Consider the following 19,808-nt stretch of genomic DNA (forward strand, 5'->3'; position numbering starts at 1 on the left):
TTCTCTCTCTCTCTCTCTCTCTCTCTCTCTCTCTCTCTCTCTCTCTCTCTCTCTCTCTGTCTCTCTTTCTCCATCCACTGGTTGTTCCCTGTGTAACCAGAGTCTAAAATATAAATTTGTCAATCAATAAAACTTGGATGGATTCCGTTGTGCTTACTTTGTGCCAATACATTTATTTTTCCTTTTTCTTTTCTGTTTCATCACTAGGCACTTTCCCTTGAGTCATATTACCACCATCAATAGTGTCCAGGAAGCTCTTATTATACTGACATAAGAATGAGAAATCAGGCAGCAGAGCGGAAAGCAGGAACATATAAGCTGTTATTTAACTCTTCCATTGTTCAATTGAAAGCCAGAAGCTTTTGAGGAAATAACATGTTGTCTTTTGCTTCCATTACTGTACATTTGAGAGTGACTGATGACTTAACAAGCTGGTTCGTGCTCACCAGCCCACAAAACAGAACATAATGTGTTTGTCACGATTGTCTAAGGGTGCAGAATTCATCTCACTTGAATCTACTCTGTAGACAATATTCTAGCTAAATTTCTAAAGATCATATCCTGTCTCAATATATACCCACAATGTCTTTTATGTTTTGATTGCCTCATGAGTGGTGCTATTCTGTTTCCTGAAACCTCTCTAACAAAGTCTCACTAAATATGATAACTTAAAATAACAGAATTTTTTATTTTATTTTTTTTACAGAATTAGTAGTTACCAAATTACCAAAAATATGGTAGTATTAGAAAGATACATTCCTGCAAAGTGGCAAGGAAAAAAAGCTTCATACTCTCCCTTGGATTCTCCTATGCCCACTAAACTTTCTCAATACATGGTATGCAAATATTTGACTCCAGTTTATGCCTCCATCATGATATAAGTATATTACCCCCACATAGCTCTGTGCTTTGTCTTTGTGTATCTTCTACTGTTCTACTCAATATCTTTTCAGTAAGCCTATATCAGAATTCCTACTTTTTGTAGATCCCGTTATTATGAAGGCATGTACATTCAGAAACAAGGTTTATGTAACCTAGAGGTGTTCCTAACTATGGCACCATTTTTCATTTCTACTTAAAAGTCTATATCATATATACATTAAAAAACAAATAAATTTAAAGAATAGAAACAATTGAAAGCTTCTTCAAACCCAAGCGAGGGTGAAACCAGCCAACTATATTAGCGTCGTTCACAGAAGACTTGTGACACTTACAGGAATCAGTGTCACAAACCCAACTTGGACAAACTCAAAGAAACATTCAGCTCCTGCTCTTTCCCTGAAAAGGCAAAAGACAGACTAGAAACTGTACCTGACACTTAGATTTCTGTACAGAAGTCTAAAGGACCTTCGCTAACCCAAAGCTAGTTTCTGCCTGATAAATGACATGGATTTCGAACCAAAGAGAATAAAATAATAATACTAGCATGTGCTTCCTAGCCATAGTCCTTTCTTCTCTGTTAGTGCAAAATCTGCACAGAGAGAAAAGCAAAACAAGAAAACAGCTCTTAGCTCCTCCATGAGAAGAGAAAGTTAGAACACGCATTATCTGGCCTCTTGGAAGAATGACTAAAGGGAATTTTTTTTTTTTGTTTGATTTAATATTGAGGAGTTTGGTGGGACATAGCATATAGGGCTTGAGAGTCTCTAAGAACAAATTCAACTTTGGTAGCCTTCTGTTGCTCTGTGCAACCCAACAGACAATAGTTAGAGTTTGACACAACTCTGGGCCCGTCTTTAAGTAGAAAACAGAGGAGTGCAGCATGCTTAAAGCCATGTTCAAGTACAGAATCACCTAAAAAACTAATTTCAGTTTTTTGCCTCAGAGTACTGTGTAACTTTTTCAAGATCAGTGAAAGCAGCAGAAAGTCTAAACAGTGAGGTTCTACAGCATCTCACCTACAAAGAGACAATGTTTCTGGGAGGAGGATGAACTAATCCCCTTTTTGAGAATTCTTAAGCACGTATACAATATGTACATCTGTGGAAAATGCTGAAGGTCTTTGAGAAGTCTTTGTGACACTGATTGGTAAAGATTTTTCCCAGCCCAAAGCCAGTACTCAATGTCTGGGACAATAGGACTGAGGACTCAGACAGAACATGCCTGGCTGAGACAATTCAAAGAAAAGGCTTTATTCACAACATTGAAAAGCAGAAAATCAAAACAAACAAAAAGACCAAAATGGGTGAGTATTTCTTCAATCAAATGTATACGAAACAAGGAAGCTTGTTACACCCAAAACACCACATTAACTCTCCACAAGCTTAACTTGTGTAAACAACAAAATGTAAATCACCTCACCAAGAACTCAGCAAAACCTCTAAAAGGGTAAAGTGCTTGAAGCCAAGCATATCTACCTAGAATCAATTCCTGAAGAATGGCTTCTAACTTTCACATGCATTCACCAACTAAAATCACACATACAATACTACGGCAAAAGTAGTAATAGGAGTAGTAGTTGTAATAACTAACAACAACAATAAGAATAAGAATAAGAATAAGAATAAGAATAAGAATAAGAATAAGAATAAGAATAAGAATAAGAATAAGAATAATTAGGTTAACCATCACAAAACTGAACAATGACCAGAATGACTGAACAGAGAACTGGAACAAATAGATAAGAAATACAAAGAGATTTATTCAGAACTTTGAGGGATCAGCAATAAATGAATTTTTAAATACTCACTATAGGATGTTAATAGATCACAGATTAAATATAAGAAAGAGTAAATGAACTCTGATATAGATTACTTGAAATAATCTAGTCAAGGTAGAAATAGAGCCGGGCGTGGTGGCGCATGCCTTTAATTCCAGCACTTGGGAGGCAGAGGCAGGTGGATTTCTGAGTTCGAGGCCAGCCTGCTCTACAAAGTGAGTTCCAGGACAGCCAGGACTACACAGAGAAATCCTGTCTTGAAAAACAAAACAAAACAAAACAAAAAACAAAAAACAAAAAACAAAACAAAACAAGACAAAACAAAAAAAGGAAGAAGGATAACGGTGAAGATAGATGATGGGACTGAAGTCAGAACATCAGACGGAAAATTGACACAATGGAGCAATGGTTAAGAGGTTAAAAACATTGCTTATCCTACTGGCTACGCAAGCAGAGGACTTCACTTTGGTTCAGAGCACCAAAATGAAGCACATGACCAATCATAATTCGATTTCCTTAGGCACTGATGCCTTATTCTGACCTCAAAGTGTACCAGTCATACCCGTGATGCTTGGACTTACATGTAATCAAGCTATTCATAAACAAATAAATAAATAAGCCTTAAAAACCCGTAATTTTAGAGAAACAGACATCTATATTCAAAAGATAAAACAAAAGAGTTTCTCTAACTCTATAAGAATTCAAATTATTCTCTTTTTTATTTTATATTAGATATTTTATTTATATTTCAAATGTTACCTTCTTTCCTGGTTTCCCCTCCAAAAATTCCCTATCCCCCTTCCCCTACCCCCTGCTCACCAACCTACCAATTCCCATTTCCTGGACCTGGCATTCCCCTATACTGGGGAATAGAACCTTCACAAGAACAAGGGCCTCTCCTCCCATTGATGACCAACTAGGCCATCCTCTGCTACGTATGCAGCTAGAGCCATGAGTCCCACCGTATGTACTCTTTGGTTGGTGGTTTAGTCCCAGGGAGCTCTGGGGGTACTGGTTAGTTCATATTGTTATTCCTCCTATGGGGCTGCAAACCCCTTCAGCTCGGTGGGTCCTTTCTCTACCTCGTTCATTGGGATCACTGTGCTCCATTCAATGGATGGCTCTGAGCACCCACTACTGTATTTGTCAGGCACTGGTGGAGCCTCTCAGGAGACAGCTATATCAGGCTCCTGTAATATAAAAAGTACGTGTGTGTGTGCACACATGTGTGTTTGTAGGGTGTGTGTGTGTGTGTGTGTGTGTGTATGTAGAACCAAAGGACTAAGATAAAACAGTACTTAAATTGTTTTTATGAAAGTGTATAGGGACCTCTTAAAATGCAGAGTACTAAATTCAGGGACTTCTAAAAAGACATCACAGTAGAGGGATATGAGCATCCATAGTTTTAAGAAATACTGTTGGCCTTGGCCAGAATTGCATTTAGGATATGACTCCTTGGAGTTAATGACTCTGAATAAACAGTTAGGAGGGAAAGCCAAAGATCCCTAAATTTGTACCATAATTATAATGGGGAAGTTGATACTGAAGAGCTATTATGTGGGGACTATTCCAGAATTAAACTGCCAAAATACCGCACGTTAAGATGTTGAGAGAAAAATCTAAATTTGAGTTTTGAAGGACTCGTAGAACAGGCAGAAAACCCTTATTCTCACATTATCTTCTTCACTTTGTAGATAAGTATTTTGATGTCCCAATGCATGTGGTCTAAATAGTGTGCCATACTTAAGAGTGTATTTGGATTAAAACCAGTGTATCTGGTTTCTCTACATCCAAGTTTTATAAAAAGATGAACTAAGCTTCTAAACCATGTGCACTTCATCATCCACCCTGTGATCTCTTTGCAGTAGCCCTCCTGCATTCTTCATATGCTTTCTAAGCTGGCCACGATGTGCTCACTTTTTGATATCATGTCTGTATTAGCATAAGCTTCGCCAGTTGTTTTGTGTCTTTCCCATTGTTTTTCTACTGCAAGCTTTACAGTTTAAATGCTACTTTTACTAAGAACCTAACCATTATTTTCCAACAGTACTATCTATGTTACAAACAACTGTTTACTGAATTCTTTCTTGGTCTCTATAACCTCTCTGATCTCTTTTATACTAGATATTATATTGATATTTTGCTAATATAGGGTATTGTATTTGACACAGGCTGGAGTTATCACAGAGAAAGTATCTTCAGTTGGGGAAGTGCCTCCATGAGATCCAGCTGTGGGGCATTTTCTCAATTAGTGATCAAGGGGGAGAGGCCCCTTGCGGGTGGGACCATCTCTGGGCTGATAGTCTTGGGTTCTATAAGAGAGCAGGCTGAGCAAGCCAGGGGAAGCAAACCAGCAAGGAACATCCCTCCATAGCCTCTGCAATAGCTCCTGCTTTCTGACCTGCTTGAGTTCCAGTCCTGACTTCCTTTGGTGATAAACAGCAATGTGGAAAATGTAAGCAGAATAAACCTTTTCCTCCCCAACTGCTTCTTGGTCATGATGTTTGTGAAGGAATAGAAACCCTGACTAAGACAGGTATCATGGAATAATATAAGAAATACTTCAATTTGAAAAATACAGCATATTTGTATTGTTATTTTTTATAGCATAAGATCCAGACTTGTCCAGGTAAATGTTAAATAAATATCTTTCAGGTTTATAGATGCTTTAGCTTAAAGTGTACAAGAAAGTGGTGAAGAGCCATGCTATTTACCTAATACAATATGAATACTTGCATAGATTGTGCATAATTAACATTTAAATAACACAATTTTCTCCTCCCTGCTATTTTAGACAGAGAGTCAGCTTTCATGTCTAATATAATCATCCTTTTGAAGGGAAGTAAGGTCCCCTTGCAGAGAGACATTGCAAAGGTAGTCTTATCTGAAAAGATTCACTGCACCAATCCACAAATCTTTTCAAAGTTTTATCACTAAGCAATTTCTTTTCTTGACATGCCTACAGAGGACACCATAATATATCTCCTAGGCAACCAGCCATTTACATAGCTCAAATTATTCAAGTAATCCTGGGCTTTATCCTATCTATTAAAAACATAGGTTTAAATTACCCCACAGATCAATAAAAATGCATTGATAGTGGACAAGTTTTTATCCCTTTAGTGATTTTATTTCCCTGATTTCCCTGACTTGAAATTCTTATGGTTGAAGATCAATTTGTTTAGCAACTAAAAAACAGGCTAAAAATGCTACAGCTAATTATCTTTCTGGTATTAGTTAAAAGGAAGCTATATGCTTTCTTACATGTTTAAAAATTACTCAAACTATTGTTTGACATAAGAGATGCCCCATGGAGCAGGTAGTCAGAGAGTCAGAGATGGCATGAATTTGAACACAGAGAGCCTCATAACCTATGTTAAGGTCCTGGGGTTTATTTTTTTATGAGATTAAAAAAATAAAACAGAAATATCACCAAAATTGTTAAATTTGAGATACCAAGCTGGGAATGTTTTAGAATGGTTCTATAGAATGTTCTAAGGTCAAAAGAATGAATATCTGTTATAATTTGACTGTAATAGATTACACACTGGATAATTGTGAGTTGGGCCACAGTGTCCATGAAACAGAGATCTAGAGAACTTGACTTTGGATCCACCCTGGAAGTAGAGTAAATAGCATAGACTGATATAAGGAATGTACATTGGAGAGGAAATAGAAGGAGCAAAAATGAGCAGAGTATATTCAGCCTTGGCAACTGGACAAAGGACATTATCAGTGGAGGTGTAGGAAGTTTGATGAGGCTCAGTTAGTTCTGTTGTGCTGTTACTATTCTTTATATTGGAGGTGATGGGGTGGGATTGAGGGAATCTGAGATGTATCATCTGCCATTCATGATTTATGCCAAGTTTCAAGTGCTAACAAATCTGCATGTAGAATGTCCAATTAAAAGCAAAGCTTAGAGTCTACAATACTCTTTGGGATATATATATATATATATATATATATATATATATATATATATATATATGTGTGTGTGTGTGTGTGTGTGTATACACACACACATATATATATGCATATGTCAATTTCTCTCTATATCTATCAATCTTTATATCTATATATTGTCAGTTTAAAAATCATATGTATTATCAGGAGATTGGGAAGGGAAAACTGTAAGAATAAGTATGTACAACAAATAGACCTTTATGAGAACTAATCCTCAGGAATCGCTATACTAGTTACATTGATGAGACAAAACTGGCAAACAAATCACAGAGGGACCATGAAGTGAAATAGGAGGAAAATCAAAGGAGAGAGGCTCCTCACTAGGTGAAGTGTGGCTATAGTAGCTTTATGCCCAATAGTACTCATTAGCTCCAGGTTTATGTTGCTCTTATTATTTGCTTCCTATGGAAACAGAATCTCTACAAAACTGTCTTGAGGACCCACCAATCCTTACATGAAATTCACCAGCTTTTGTATTGTCAGTGCTAGTGCTCTATGAATTGCATGCCAATATGTCCACACATCAGAAATTTTTTAATTTTATTTTTTAAGCTCATCCCATGAAGACAGTGAAGGAGACAAGTAGTTGATAGAGATGGGAAAGATCCTTTTTCAGATTCTGGAAGAAAGTCAGAAAGGAGTCACACTAGCAGCAGGGAAACTGCCTATAACCACACCCAACAGAAGGCTTGACTGCATCAGAAGTCTCAAGGAAGATGAGCAACAAGGCGGGCATTGTGCCTCAGTGCCTGGCACATCACAGCTCATAAATGCTTCTCATATAAGTGAATGAATGGAGTAGAAATAGACCTATTCTTTCCTCTCTACTGAACTTTATGTTTAATTAAGGATCATCAAGCCCTATGAATAGGAAATGTTATTTCACTCACATCTGTCCTGTATCCATTACCACTACCATCAGACATCTCTGATAGGTCAGATCATTGCCATGACCCAAGTACCCTCAGCTACACATATCTCACTGTGTATTGTACCTACATCAACGCTAACATCACTATTCCCACTAAAAGACCTCCAAGAGTGATTAACAATTAGCTAAAGATGAATGTCTCATTTGATAAATCCACCTCCCTCTGGAATATTTTAATTAACCAAGCATAATGGCCAGCATTGGGGGAATACCAGATGGTCTTGAGTCCATGGACTTAGAATCCTGAACAAAATTGCCTGTGGAAACTACTAGTCCTTACCTGACATTCATAAAGCATTTGCATTGCATTTCAGCTCCTTGCTCAGAAACCATTCCTTCTCTTGTGGCATGAATGAAAGATTGCTCTGAATTTCCCTGTGCTGGGTTAGCCTAAGCCATCCCTAACAAACGTCTTCAGGAACACTCACATTACTTTGTAATCACTTGTGCAGATTTTTTTTTCACACTCAAATTAATTGGCCTCTGATGTAGGTATGGGGGCTGTGAATGTCAAAGACTAAAACATTGAGGTAGCCTGAAGACCACCTGCCAGTCTTCTTTGATTCACTGAAGTGATGCAAGCACTTTCCTTAGTTGTGCTAGTGGAGAGAGTTTCTGATGCTGCTTTTCTTCACTCATGAGTGCTTAAATATTTTAATGAATGTGCTATTTACTGTAATAAAGTCAGAGTCTGCTATTAAATTAATAGAGCAGAGTAATCAAAGATCCCATAATGGCAATTTATCCATGGTCAGCATTGCTTCCTTCCAAACACAGAATTTCTGGCCATTTGAATTCCCTACTAGCCTGCAGATAGTGTATAAATTCTATTTTGCTACAGATGATTAACAAATTGAAGTTAATCTGTATATATGTGCTTGCACATTTGTAAATATTATGCCTCAGCATGATGATTAAGTACAATGACTCCTGGTGAGAAAAGCCTTGCTTCAGATTCTGGCACTGATTGCTTAGGAAGCCTTAGTCAAGTTCCAGTCTTTCTGAGTCACAGTTCTCTCATCTATAAAGAGACGTGAGAACAGTCTGCACAATGGGCTGCTCATACAAAATTATTAGGGTATGTTATGCAAAACATTGTCAGTAACAGGTTGAGGTTTTATAAATATTAGCTATTATGAAGTGAGAGAACAAGTCTTGCTCATTCCTGCTCCAAAGAGCATTTGAAACCTAGGAACTAAGCTCTTCTAGCAGTAGCAGGAAACCCATGGAAAACTGCAGAGCTTCGGCATGGAACGTGAACTGGCTTTCAGCCCACAGACTCCCTCTTAGCTAAGTATGCTCAGGCTTATCTTGAAGTTCATCTCTAATAAAATGCACGCATCTTGGTCTTCATCTCATTGTCTACTTGTCAACTTCAGTTACACTATTCCTATTATTGCCTTTCTTTTGCCACTTTTATAGTGTTATTAATTCTTAGACTCATATTCAACTAAAATGTATGAAAAAGATGAGGGTTTCTATTTCAAGCAGCTGGACCTGCTAAAGTATGAATATTTTCTTCTAATGCATAATTTTGGACCACTTAGCTATGTCTTTATAGTATAAACTCAATACATTATTGTTTAAGGTATGAATAAATAAATTAGCAAGAAAGTGTATGTGACACTTTATTGATTCAAAGCTTCAAGTCATACAGAAGTTGATAAAGCCTGTCAGCTGCAGCTCTACCTTAAACATTGCTAACACCGGGGCAACACAAATAATTAAAATAGACCCAGAGAATAATGCTCTATCTTAAAAGTCAGCATTTGATAAGCTTGTGTAATTGATGAGGATAAACTAAAATCAAACAGAAAATTAAGTTGTAAAGCTAATGTTGACCTCAATATAAGAATTGATCTCAATTTAGGGGAAATTTTTCTACATTAAAATTTCTCTCAGAGTGTCCTGGTTTGTTTGTTTGTTTTTCTTTTTTCTTTTTCTTATTCAGTCCGGAATTTGATTACATAAATTTACAAACAGCAACAGCAGATACAAAATATCTAAACCATTAACATCCTTCTGCTTTCTGCCTCTATTTAACCAATTAGTCATATTTTTAAAAATCTACTAGTCTTATTCTTGTATCCAAATAAAATTTTCCTCTATGTAGGTCAACACATATATGGCATATATATCTTTATGAGGTCTTTATGAGTCTGGCTTATTTTACATAAAATAAAGCTTTCTGATTATGTTTTTTTATCCTTCAGATTTCTCAATAAAATTCCATTGTGAATATGTCCCATGAATTTTTTGTCTGTTGGTGAATATCAAGTTTGGACCCATTTCTTGGCTATTATGAGTATGAACATGGATGCCTTGACTATTGTATAGCAACTTAGTCTTTGAAGCAAACACCAGGAGTATATAATTGGATAGTATATTTCCAAACATCTCAGAATAATGAAATGTTGAAATAAATAATGAAATAATGAAAAAAGAGACAATTACAAACACAGAGCCAACTACTGTACTGCATCAACAACATTCAGCTTTTCAAAACCGCTATATTTCTCAACCTGTGAGCCGTGGATCCTTTGGATTGTATATCAAATACACTACATATCAGATATTTATATTGCAATTCGTAAGTAGCAAAATTATAGTTATGAAGCAGCATGGAAATAATTTTATAGTTGGAGATCACCACAGCATGAGGAATTGTATTAAAGGGTTTCAGCATTAGAAAGGTTGAGAACCAAGGCCCTAGAAAATAGTATCTGTGGTACAAAATAACAATCACTATAAACACATTCATATACAATGTTTCTGAAAAGGCAGAGTTTGGATTAAGGACAATTTAGTATGTGTGCACTGAGTTAAGTGTTACATCCTGAAAAAATACGTATTTGTTACAAGGTGATTTTCATAGGCCTTATACTGATCAATGAAGCACCTTTTGATTATTCTGTTTAAAATTGCTATTTACCTCAATCCCATTCCTTCCATTTCTTGCATTTCTTCTCTATTTCTGCATTTTAGTATATATATTTATATTTTTTTTTTTGGTTTAATTTTTGAAACAAGGTCTCATGCTGCTCTGTCTAGCTTAGAACGTGGTATATCAGCCAGACTGGCTTTAAACTCATAGAGACCTGCCTGTCTCTGTCTTCATGCACTTGAATCACAGAAATGTACCACTGCCTGGTCTTCTTTATGATTATTTTATCTTGTTATTGTTTAATCTTATTTTCCTTTTAAGACTAGATCTCATTGTGTAGCCCAGAATTGCACAACGAGAAATCCAAGTATAATTCAACCTTCCCATGAAGTCATAATTATTTTAATGAAGCCTCCTGGATGCCCAAATATATTTCATTTCATTGAGAGTAGTCATAGATTTATGATAAATTATGTCAACTCTCATTTGGGTATTTCCCCATACAAACCATGTGGTACCAGAGTGGGTGCATGTTTCAACTTATTAGTAAATAACAATGACAAATAAGTCCTGAAATATACTGACTCTAAAAGACTGTTTTTGTTTAAAAATTTATTGCCATTTATTTGATTAAATTTTTTATTTGCTTCCATTGCTTATAGATTAAACTGAAATCTATAACTTACCTAACTCCTACAAAGCCTTGTTTACTAACACTTTATTCTTCATCTCATTTGGTGTCTTTCTGATCAATCCCTATTTTTCTATAAATACAAGGGGTTCATTTTAAGTGATAAATATGGCAAATCTCCTTATATATAAAGGCTTTTATCTATTCTACACTCTGCCCCTCTTATTTGGACTAGAAGTATAAATGTGACTTATTGACTTTTTTTTTTTTTGTAATTATTGGGATGAATCAGGAGCCACACATGTTCTAGGCACCAGTAAATTATTTTAAAATCTTGTTTAATCTTTAAGTAACTAATGAAAAACTATTATTCAAAAACCTTTTGCTTTCAGATTAGAAAAACAAAACACATACAAAATATCTACACTGTACATTTTATAATCACCTCACTGGGTTCCTTTGTCAGCTTAAGAAAGCCTCTGTCCACACTCTGTCTCTCTGTGTGTGTCTGTCTCTGTCTGCCTGTCTCTCTCTCTCACACACACACATACACACACACACATACACACACACATACACACACACACACACACACACACACCTCATGTTTTCTCCATTCTAGTTGAAAAACAAATTGGTACTGCATATGTATTTACTTATTCTGTTCTATTTTCCATTAGATGACCTCAGGAGGAAGAAAACATAATTCACTAGTGTCATTTCAACCATCACAAAATACTTTTTCTCTATTTCCAGTCATAGTTGAAAAGCATATATAATAGTATTAATCCACCATTAGCTTGACCCTCCATTTTTCATGACCTTGGCTTCTTACTGACCATAAGAATGAATCACATATCACATTTACTCTTCCTTAAGCTGAACGTGGCATATGTTCCTAAAACATCTGATCTAGGGTGCCCAGATATTTAGTGTCCTGGTTGAAGCTCACAAGATGTTTGGGTATGTTTAAAAATTACTTGCAAGGATGTTTTTTTGAGAGAAAAGACTCATTGGAAATGATTTATAGTAGTTAATTACTGGTGTGTCCGTGTATTTGCATTTTACTATCATTTGAATCAATATGCAATTCTGCTTCACCCTAAATCCTCTGCACTTTCATTTTATATAAATTTATTACTCCTCACTCAGAGTAGTAAAGTTTAATTAGTCAGGGTCGCCATTTGATTTCTCTAATTATTTGACACATAACTTGTGAGCACTTATGATCCTAACTACTAAACAGGAACCAGCTCCCCCATTTTCATCCCGTTAATTTTGGAGTCTACTAATAATAGAAAAGATATTGTGTTATATACTGAAAAATTAATTGCTTATTTTCACTGTCTTCAGTTGTCACTTCAATGCGACACCTTTATATTTTTAACTTAGTTGTGTTTCTTGTTGCTATCACTTTGTTTGTTTGTATGCTTGGTTGGTTGGTTGGTTGGTTGGTTGGTTGGTTGGTTGGTTGGTTGGTTATGTTTGCCTTGGGGAACTTACAGCAGTATAACCAGTATATTCTTGCTATTCACTAAGCACAATAAGAGATGACATTGCTGAGAGGTATAGTCACTACCCTACTCCTGCCTTTGTAGTTCAGTCCTTTCTATCCACCACTGATTTAATTCAAATGGGAATAGCCAATGTTCTCATTCTCTTGTAGCCTCTAAAATAAGATCTCCAGGCAGTGGTGGCACATGCCTTTAATCCCTGCACTTGGGAGGCAGAGGCAGGAGGATTTGAGTTTGAGGCCAGCCTGGTCTACAGAGTGAGTTCCAGGACAGCCAGGGTTCTACAGAGAAACACTGCCTCGAACCCCCCTCCCCCAATTCTCAATAAACCTTTTCTTCACAAGTATCTTGTGTCAGATATCTTGTTATAGTGATAAACTGTTGATTAATATAACAGAACACTTGATCTCAACCACCGTCTCAAAGAGTGATCACTAATTCAGTCCTAAATCATTATTAAACAAATATTCTAATATATTTTAAAGACATGGATGGAGTGTGGAAGAAAGTAAAGAAGACAATGTCACTAAAACTGAGAGTCTTATTTTAAAATGCAGCCTAGAAAGGATTTCTTTCAAGCATGTGTGATTGGTGTCAAAATTAATTCAATCAGTATTCTTGTATTGAGGGCTTACATTCCTTTGTGGTTCATTAGCCAGTTTAATCATCAGTTCATTACTACATGAACCTATCAGGAAGGTGCTATAGTAAATGACAGTTTGTCTTCAGTGCATTAAGAGAGAATCTTGTTACTTGGATACACATTAATTTCTCATGTAATTCAAATAGAGAATTGAAACTAATCACCTTTTCCATGTTCTATTCCTGACCCTATCAACACTCTAGACAAGGGGGTTGTATATGTCTAAAAGTTACATTGGAAGGCAATTGTCATATAGTTTATTAACCATAATGAAACAGATTTTTATCCTTAGAAGAACTTCTTTCCTGACCAAATTCATGAAAAAGTGAAAATAGTTATTTTAATCAGTCCAAGTAAGATGTTTCTCCATGTCTATTGGGTGGAGGGTGCAGGCATTTATTGTCGAGACTAGAAATGCTTTTCTTAAAGGAAACATACACTGATTCTGTGACTAGATTCCACTGGGCTCTTAGGATCACACTGCTGCCCAGATGACTGACTCCTCTATCTGAAAGAGAGGCTGGTGAATACAGCCCTTGCAACTCAGAGCATTCAATGCAAGCAATTCCAGCACTTCTCTCTGACTGAAATGGCAATGTGAATTTAGAACTAACCTCTTAAAAATTAGTATTTATGAGATTCCTTCCACATAAATAAAAACCAGAAAACAAATGACTATGCTATCTCCCTTATAAAGAAGATAGGTAATGAGTGTCACAACAATCATGTGTATTTGATAACTTCTTTGTTGGATCCTTTACTTCAGCTCCCAGGAAGCCACTCCTCCAGAAACTTGTTGATCACTCCAGGCTAATTAATAAATAAGGCACTCTCATGGATGTTTTATTTACTTCTGCCTAAATAATAGACACCCAATTTCTTGTCAGTTTAATAACAACAACAGCTCTTGTTGGGTATTTTTAATCCCAATTTGGGCTTTCTACCCTGCCTTTGGCCATTTAGTTTCTGGATAAAAGACACATGCAAACTTTATATTTATAATAACCCTTCATAAGCATAAGAGCTGGGTAGATATCTACCATCTAAGCTATTATGTCTATTTCCCAGCCAAGAACACCATTATATAATTTCTCATGCTTCCTCTGGGTTGTTCTTAACTCCAATTAGGCAGCCCACAAGGCCATTATTTTAATATTCTTACCCTGCCCATGGTGTCTTCTNCTTTTTTCACCTTCTTCTCTCTCCTCGTGATCTCTTCAGATCCTGAGCTCAGGAACCCAAGATCCCACCTGTATCTCTTCTGTCCAGCTATTAGCTGTAGGCATCTTTATTCACCAATCAGGGTTAACTTGGAGAACAAGGTAACATTACTTCACTGAAGTACTTGCAGACTCTCAGGTCCCTGGGGGCAGCCAGGCCTTGTTTGCCAGTGTTTAGCATTACAATAGAAGCAAAAGACCAAACCTCAGCAATAGTAATTTAGCTTTTTCTCCATGGAGCTCAATGTTACAGATAACCCTAGCTTCTATATCTGCTATGACTGAGCTGGTGTCATTATCACCTGTATTTGAGCTCAAGCCTTAACTTTGTACTTGTCCTCCCATTCTGCCATCAGGGTCTTTATTGAAACATTCAGCAATGTCTCCATCTAAACATTTACTTCCTGGAAAAATAGCTCCATGGCAATATCTTAGCTGTACTATACTTAATTTGGATCTTGAAAAAAAAAAAAATTTAGTATTCTTAAGCAGGGTGTTCTTTTGTTTGTTTGTTTTGTTTTGTTTTGTTTTAATTTTTTATTAGATATTTTCTTTATTTATATTTCAAATGTTATCCCCTTTCCTAGTTTCCCCTCTGAAAATCTCTGATCCTCTTCTCCATCCTCCTGCTCACCAACCCACCAGTTCCCACTTCCTGCCCCAGGCATTACCCTACACTGGGGCATAGAACCTTCACAGGACCAAGAGCCTCTCCTCCCATTGATGACCAACTAGGCCATTCTCTGCTACATATGCAGCTAGAGCCATGAGTCCCTGCATGTGTTTTCTTTGATTGGTGGTTTAGTCCCAGGGAGCTCTGGGGTTACTGGTTAATTCATATTGTTGTTCCTCCTAGGGCCAGCAAATCCCTTCAGCTCCTTAGGTACTTTCTCTAGCTCCTTCATTGGGGACTCTGTGCTCCATCTAATGGATGACTGTGAGCATCTACTTCTGTATTAGCCAGGCACTGGCAGAGCCTCGCAGGAAATAGTTATTATCAGGCTACTGTCAGCAAGCTCTTGTTGGCATCTGCCACAGTCCTGGGTTTGGTGGTTGTTTATGGGATAGATGCCCAGGTGGAGCAGTCTCTGGATGGTCATTCCTTCCATCTCTGCTCCAAATTTTGTCTCTATAACTCCTTCCATGGGTATTTTGTTTCCTCGTCTAAGAAGGATTGAAGTATCCACACTTTGGTATCCCTTACTATTAAGTTTCATGTGTTTTGCAAATTGTATCTTGGGTATTTAGCAGGGCGCTCTTTATGATATTGACATGACATCACATTGAAAATAACAGCACTGAAAATCACAAATGGCTTTCATTTAGCATTTGCTCAGGATCAGTGTGATGCTGATTATTTTTCACTTCGACTGCATAAAAGCTGTTTTATTACTATTGTTTAGGCAAAGTCACAAAGACTCTGAAAATAAAAATAACTTTCATAAGATCCTACTACAATTAATTAGCTGGTAATAAAATAGGAACCATCGTTTGCATACATTGCAATGATTTTAATACTGTAGAATATTTTTTTCCTCAACCTTTATAGGTAACCTATTGTCAAATTCTGAAGGTGTTCAGAATAAGAAATTGACACTGTAGTTAGAATGTGCCTTATGTGAAGAGGTACCAGGGGATGGGAGTTACTGATATGAGGACCATAGTCTCATTCTTACATGGTCAGACTTTCTGTGGAAATGTTCATATGACTAGTAGAATATCTGAAAAGCATGTTCAGAGGGAACAAAAAGCTCTTACTACAACTACAGTCTCTGGTAATTCCTTCCATTCTACAGACATTCTAGTTTTCAACATTAACAGGAATGGAATTTCCAAAGGATTCTTTTTATTTATTTAATATTGCTTTCTTAAAATGTGGTTGAGGAAAAGAGTAAAAAATAGAAAACATGAGAGAAACAATAAAGTAGGAATCAGAACAAAATGGGAAACGTGGATGTTTCAAAAGGTTAGAAAAATTATCAAAAATCACATTAATAATAGTAAATTTAATGTCAATGGCAAGACAAATACATAAGAAACATAACTAAGATATGTAAGCATCTATATTTTACTGCTTAAAGTTTGTTGATATTAATACAGTAAAGGTGATTTGTTATGAAAACAGCTTCCTTTTGATTATTTGCATTTAATATTTTGTACGGAGTTACTCTAAAAAAGTGAGGGAGTCTTTCAAAATTGTTTCTGGAAATTAATATTTTAAACAGAGAACTTTGGATATATAGTTCGGCCATTATTGCAGAGGACCTGGGTTTGATTCCCAGAACTTTAGAAGAAGGAGTTTATCACCTACCTTTGGCCATTGCAAATACTCTATGCACACGATGCCTATACATACATTTTCCAAAATGCTAACTAACTTTAAAATGTGCTTCACAAAAATGCTTTAAAATATATTTGAGCCATAACAAGGTTACATGCTGAAAGTTACCAAATACCCAGAAAAAGACATTCATTACAAAGGCAACAGAGAATTGCTATTGGGTTTTGAGGAAAAAGAATCTGTTGCACACTGTGGTGACCATCTCTATTGATAACAGCATTACCAAAAACTGAAGAGAAGCTCTTTAGTATATACCTTTGTAAACATTGTCCACTCACACCCCTTTTTTCAGTGGAGAAATTTTACACATATAAAACAAGTATGCAAATCAAAAATTTACTGATAATAAATCATAAAAATTTTATTTAAAGCAATTGTTTGGCTTTAGCTTAAATATTTTTTGGTATGCATAAAATTTTACCTTTTATTAAATAAAGACAGGAGAATATTTGCATGCTAATGAGATGGATGTGCTTGTTCACTTTTCCATGAAGAATTAAATATTGGTTAGTATCTGATACTATGAACTGTGTTTTCAACATTGTACTGAGATGATTGATAATTTGATTTTACAACTGTCAGTAATAAGAATACTGTTTCATATCAATATACATCACAAAATGACAAGTAATTAGTGCCATTTTAGAAGTTGTTGGAAATCCTGTCCTAATCCCGAGCAAACTTCACTGTGTGTGTGTTGTGTGTGTGTGTGTGTGTGTGTGTGTGTGTGTACGTGTACACGCACTCGCACACATGTTTGTGTAACTCAAGTCAACTAATAAAATATCAGGTGCTAAAACCAAACATCTAAGACAACAAGCACATATGAATTGTATGAGGAAAAGAAGATGCAATTTCCAAAGATCCCCTGCCTGTTTAATTATAGTAAGTTTGTTGAACCTAAACATTTGCACATATATGAGTCATATTTCAAACCAAGTATTCTGTAACCAATGAGATATTCTCCATACATTTCAAAACATATTCATCATGCATTCTTTAAAGACTGAAAACAATATGAAGATGCTAAATTAGATTTCGTGATGCTAAGAAGCATGGATTATTTGAACAACTGATCTTTTCTTTGTCATGAGTCAGGCCTTTATCTTGTTTCCTTTCATAATGAGCCACTTGCTGATCACTGAATGCAAAGCACCATCTTTCTTGTGGACAATTAAAGAATTGAATGAGGCCCCACAAACACATGTAGCAATGGACTTGGTCTTCAGGCAGGCTCCCCAATAACTGGAGCAGGGGCTTACCGCCTGTGGATCTTGCTCAGCTATCTGCCCTGCCTTGTCTGGCCTCAGTGAGAGAGGATGTGCCTAGTGCAGCAGTGACTTGAGGCATCAGGATGGGTTAGCATCAACACAGGACTTCCCCCTTCTCAGAGGTGAAGGGGAGAAGTAAGGGGCCATGTGAGGGGGAATCAGAGGAAAGAGGGAAGATGTAAAGTGAATGAATACATAAATGGAAATAATGAATTTTTAAAAGGATGAACAAGTTCATGCTGTACTTAGTTTAGAATACAGCCCAATGATCTATCACATGCACTCAATTGGGCTGTGAAGTTTTAATAAAAAATGGGAGAATCCTATGTAATATAGTAGGAAGAAAATTGAGAAACAGTTTGAAAACGAACAAATTTTCATGAAGTTATCTTTCTTACATAAACTTCTGTATTCCATTGTCACTTGTTTCAAGGACTCTGAGGAAATGTTTTCTATTTATCCAATCAAACATTTGGGAGGTTTTGTTGCTAATTTGCTTTAAAATGTTTTGTAAAAAATATCATAAGATGTATAAAAGCTATAGTGATTTTCTGTGCTTTAGTAATTTATTTCATTTTCAACAACTATCTCCCAGAGCCTGTGCAAATTATGCTACCAATACTGAAAGAATATTTAAAATACTTTATGCCAGAAAATTTAATCAATTAAATGGGAATGTACAAAATTCAAAAAAAAAAAAAAGCTCAAAGCTACTAAAGAATTACTTAAGAAAACATGGAGGGGAAAATCCAAATATTCCTGTATGGACTTAAGTAATTGAATTTTAAAGTAATGACACAAGTAAAAACATTAGTATTGAACATATTTAGCAATAAATATTGCATGTGTTAAAAGGAAATAATATGGATCACATTTAAAGTCTCAGAACATGGAATCCTTTCAATCCAATTATATATATTTAGCAAATAAAGTTCCTGAGTCTATAAACCATAAACAGGGTAAATAAATATACCATAAACATTCCAGTGATATGTATACTCACAAACATGCACACATGAAATCAACAAAAGTAAACAAACAAAATTGTAGACCACAATTACTCTTGAACCTAAACACAAAATTCTTAATAAAGTCTACCAATTAAATCCATATATATTACATACAATATATGTGTGTGTAGTGGCTATTCCTGGTTGTCAACTTGACTATATTTGAAACAAACTACAATCCAGAATTGGAAGGCTCAATAGTGAACCTAATCTGGAGGCTGGGAGATAGAGGTTTCTGATCTGGATCTTGGTATGGAGATCTTGGGACACAGTGGTGATTGAATCCAGAAGATTAAGACAGGGAGATCTCCAAGTTCAAGGTCATCTGAGATTAAAGGTGTGGTGGCACACACCTTCAATCTGGGCTACACCTTCTGCTGGGGACCATATAAGGACATTGGAAGAAGGGAGTCTGGCTCTTGCTCTTCTGCCTGCTTGCCGCGTGGGACTNAGCAACTGCTAGATCCTTGGACTTCCATTCACAGCTACTACTGAACCATTGTTGGGAATTTGACTGCAGACTGTAAGTCATCAATAAATTCCTTTACTATATAGAGACTCTCCGTAAGTTCTGTGACTCTAGAGAACCATGACTAATACAGAAGTTCGTACCAGGAGTGGTTCTAGAGGAACAGAAATATAAGGATGAATGTTTTAAAATACTGGATTTGGCTTGTTCATCCAATTCCAACTACTGAAGCCTCTCAAGATTCTCTCCCTCCTGGGAGCTCAGAGAATTTT

This window comes from Mus pahari, chromosome 3 (genome assembly GCF_900095145.1).
Source record: "Mus pahari chromosome 3, PAHARI_EIJ_v1.1, whole genome shotgun sequence".
NCBI classification, from domain to species: Eukaryota; Metazoa; Chordata; class Mammalia; order Rodentia; family Muridae; genus Mus; species Mus pahari.